At 66.3% G+C, this 4,136-nt stretch overlaps 1 protein-coding gene across 1 annotated transcript in view; it reads left to right on the top strand.

Annotated features, from left to right (window-relative positions):
* The first annotated feature begins 1,146 nt into the window (after positions 1-1,146).
* The window catches only part of syne3 (spectrin repeat containing, nuclear envelope family member 3), a 227,240-nt gene continuing 224,250 nt past the window's right edge, over positions 1,147-4,136 (top strand). The window contains exon 1 of the mRNA XM_068038411.1: positions 1,147-1,224. The gene's annotated coding sequence lies outside the window, so the exon portion shown is untranslated. The remainder of the gene's footprint in view (positions 1,225-4,136) is intronic.

Here is a 4,136-nt window from a genome sequence, read left to right as displayed (position 1 = left end):
TGTAACTCAGCACTCAGACCACTGCTTTTCCTGATCTATATTAATGGCCTAGACTTGGGTGTACAGGGCCCAATTTCAAAATTTGCAAATGACACAAAACTTGGAGGTAGTAGGAACTGTGAGGAGGATAGTGATGAGGACATAGACAGTCTGGTTGAATAGCAGACAAGTGGCAGATGAAACTTAATGCAGAAAAGTGTGAAGTTATTAATTTTGGTAGGAAGAATGAGGAAAGGCAATATAAATTAAGTACAATTCTAAAAGGGGTGCAACAGCAGATGGACCTGGGGGTATATGTGCACAATTCATTGAAGGGTGCAGGGCAGATTGAGAAAGCTATTAATAAAGCATATGGGATCCTAGGCTTTAGTAAATAGGGGCACAGAGTGCAAGAACTAGATAATTACGATGAACCTGTATAAAACACGTATTCAGCCTCAACTAGAGTACTGTGCCAATTTTTGGCAGCACACAATAGGAAGGATGTTAATTCATTAGACAGGGTCCAGAAAAGATTCACGAGAATGGTTCGAGGTATCAGCAAATTCAGTTAAGTGGATGGACTAGAGAAGCTGGTGCTGTTCTTCATCCAGAAGGTGTTAACTTTCTGCTTCACTGTACTTCTCATCGCCCAGACCCCGCCTCTGCCCAGGCTCCGCCCCTGCAGAGGCCCCGCCCCGCCCAGACCCCGCCTCTGCACAGGCTCCGCCCCAGCAGAGGCCCCGCCCTTCCCAGACCCCGCCTCTGCCCAGGCTCCGCCCCTGCAGAGGCCCCGCCCCGCCCAGACCCCACCTCTGCCCAGGCTCCGCCCCTGCAGAGGCCCCGCCCAGACCCCACCTCTGCCCAGGCTCCGCCTCTGCAGAGGCCCCGCCCCGCCCAGACCCCGCCTCTGCACAGGCTCCGCCCCAGCAGAGGCCCCGCCCTTCCCAGACCCCGCCTCCGCCCAGGCTCCGCCCCTGCAGAGGCCCCGCCCTACCCAGACCACGCCCCTGCAGAGGCCCCGCCCAGACCCCGCCTCTGCCCAGGCTCCGCCCCTGCAGAGGCCCCGCCCTTCCCAGACCCCGCCTCTGCCCAGGCACCGCCCCTGCAGTGGCCCCGCCCCGCCCAGACCCCGCCTCCGCCCCTGCAGAGGCCCCGCCCCAGTGCCCCACCCTGGAGACCGGGTGATTGAAAGGCCGCCGCAGCGGGAAGGTGTGGACGTGCAGTAGCGGCTGAAAGGCGGCGGTGAGATTGCTAGCCGGCCCGGGGAAGGAGCTGTTGTGTCAAGGCCCTGGTCTTTAGCGCCCGACCTTGGATCTCTCTCGTTTGGCCGCCCTGAGGGCAGTGAATCCCCGCCTCACAAGCCGTAGGCCGCTCCGACCATCGCGCCTGTTCCTGCTTCTTCCGCCCTGTCTTCCCGCTCTAGTGGTTGGGTAGGCCAAGGTCCGGAGGCTGCTGGAGAAAGGCCGGGGCCCTTGGGGGAGCGGTTCCCCCTTGCGGAGAACTCACAGCTGGCTGCTTGGTCTAGGGGGGGGGGGGATGTGGACCTGCTAGTGTCTGGGGGGGGGGGGGGGGATGTGGAGCTGCTAGTGTCTGGGTCTGGGGGGGGGATCTGGACCTGCTAGTGTCTGGGGGGGGGGGGTGAGGTGGGGTGGACCTGCTAGTGTCTGGGTCTGGGGGGGGGGGGGATGTGGACCTGCTAGTGTCTGGGGGGGGGGGGAGGTGGGGTGGACCTGCTAGTGTCTGGGTCTGGGGGGGGGGGGAGGGGGGATGTGGACCAGCTAGTGTCTGGGGGGGGGGGGAGGTGGGGTGGACCTGCTAGTGTCTGGGTCTGGGGGGGGGGGGGGATGTGGACCTGCTAGTGTCTGGGTCTGGGGGGGGGGGAGGGGGGATGTGGACCAGCTAGTGTCTGGGGGGGGGGGGGAGGTGGGGTGGACCTGCTAGTGTCTGGGTCTGGGGGGGGGGGGGATGTGGACCTGCTAGTGTCTGGGTTGGGGGGGGGGGGGATGTGGACCAGCTAGTGTCTGGGGGGGGGGGGGGAGGTGGGGTGGACCTGCTAGTGTCTGGGTCTGGGGGGGGGGGGGATGTGGACCTGCTAGTGTCTGGGTTGGGGGGGGGGGGGGGGATGTGGACCAGCTAGTGTCTGGGGGGGGGGGGAGGTGGGGTGGACCTGCTAGTGTCTGGGTCTGGGGGGGGGGGGATGTGGACCTGCTAGTGTCTGGGTCTGGGGGGGGGGGGGATGTGGAGCTGCTAGTGTCTGGGGGGGGGGGGGGGGGGAATGTGGACCTGCTAGTGTCTGGGTCTGGGGGGGGGGGGGGGATGTGGAGCTGCTAGTGTCTGGGTCTGGGGGGGGGGGATGTGGAGCTGCTAGTGTCTGGGTCTGGGGGGGGGGGATGTGGAGCTGCTAGTGTCTGGGTCTGGGGGGGGGGGATGTGGAGCTGCTAGTGTCTGGGTCTGGGGGGGGGGGATGTGGAGCTGCTAGTGTCTGGGTCTGGGGGTGGGGGGGGATGTGGAGCTGCTAGTGTCTGGGTCTGGGTGGGGGGGGGATGTGGAGCTGCTAGTGTCTGGGTCTGGGTGGGGGGGGGATGTGGAGCTGCTAGTGTCTGGGTCTGGGGGGGGGGATGTGGAGCTGCTAGTGTCTGGGTCTGGGGGTGGGGGGGGATGTGGAGCTGCTAGTGTCTGGGTCTGGGTGGGGGGGGATGTGGAGCTGCTAGTGTCTGGGTCTGGGTGGGGGGGGATGTGGAGCTGCTAGTGTCTGGGTCTGGGGGGGGGGGATGTGGAGCTGCTAGTGTCTGGGTCTGGGGGGGGGGGATGTGGAGCTGCTAGTGTCTGGGTCTGGGGGGGGGGGGGATGTGGAGCTGCTAGTGTCTGGGTCTGGGGGTGGGGGGGGATGTGGAGCTGCTAGTGTCTGGGTCTGGGTGGGGGGGGATGTGGACCTGCTAGTGTCTGGGTCTGGGGGGGGGATCTGGACCTGCTAGTGTCTGGGGGGGGGGTGGACCTGCTAGTGTCTGGGGGGGGGGGTGAGGTGGGGTGGACCTGCTAGTGTCTGGGTTGGGGGGGGGGGGGGGGATGTGGACCAGCTAGTGTCTGGGGGGGGGGGGGGGGGAGGTGGGGTGGACCTGCTAGTGTCTGGGTCTGGGGGGGGGGGAGGGGGGATGTGGACCAGCTAGTGTCTGGGGGGGGGGGGGGAGGTGGGGTGGACCTGCTAGTGTCTGGGTCTGGGGGGGGGGAGGGGGGATGTGTACCTGCTAGTGTCTGGGGGGGGGGGGGGGGGGAGGTGGGGTGGACCTGCTAGTGTCTGGGTTGGGGGGGGGGGGGGGGGGGGATGTGGGGTGGACCTGCTAGTGTCTGGGTCTGGGGGGGGGGGGAGGGGGGATGTGTACCTGCTAGTGTCTGGGGGGGGGGGGGGGGAGGTGGGGTGGACCTGCTAGTGTCTGGGTCTGGGGGGGGGGGGGGATGTGGACCTGCTAGTGTCTGGGTCTGGGGGGGGGGGGGGGATGTGGACCAGCTAGTGTCTGGGGGGGGGGGGGGAGGTGGGGTGGACCTGCTAGTGTCTGGGGGGGGGGGAGGTGGGGGTGGACCTGCTAGTGTCTGGGTCTGGGGGGGGGGGATGTGGACCTGCTAGTGTCTGGGTCTGGGGGGGGGGGGGGGATGTGGAGCTGCTAGTGTCTGGGGGGGGGGGGGGGGGGAATGTGGACCAGCTAGTGTCTGGGTCTGGGGGGGGGGGGGGGGATGTGGACCTGCTAGTGTCTGGGTCTGGGGGGGGGGGGATGTGGAGCTGCTAGTGTCTGGGTCTGGGGGGGGGGGGATGTGGACCTGCTAGTGTCTGGGTCTGGGGGGGGGGGGGGGGATGTGGACCTGCTAGTGTCTGGGTCTGGGGGGGGGGGGGGGGGGGGATGTGGACCTGCTAGTGTCTGGGTCTGGGGGGGGGGGGGGATGTGGAGCTGCTAGTGTCTGGGTCTGGGGGGGGGGGGGATGTGGAGCTGCTTGGGTCTGGGGGGGGGGGGATGTGGACCTGCTAGTGTCTGGGGGGAGGGGGGTGAGGTGGGGTGGACCTGCTAGTGTCTGGGTCTGGGGGGGGGGGGGGATGTGAACCTGCTAGTGTCTGGGTCTGGGGGGGGGGAGGGGGGATGTGGACCTGCTAGTGTCTGGGTCTG

Source organism: Heterodontus francisci, chromosome 9 (assembly GCF_036365525.1).
Source record: "Heterodontus francisci isolate sHetFra1 chromosome 9, sHetFra1.hap1, whole genome shotgun sequence".
Classification (NCBI taxonomy): Eukaryota; Metazoa; Chordata; class Chondrichthyes; order Heterodontiformes; family Heterodontidae; genus Heterodontus; species Heterodontus francisci.
This window is presented reverse-complemented; position numbering and strand designations above follow the sequence as displayed.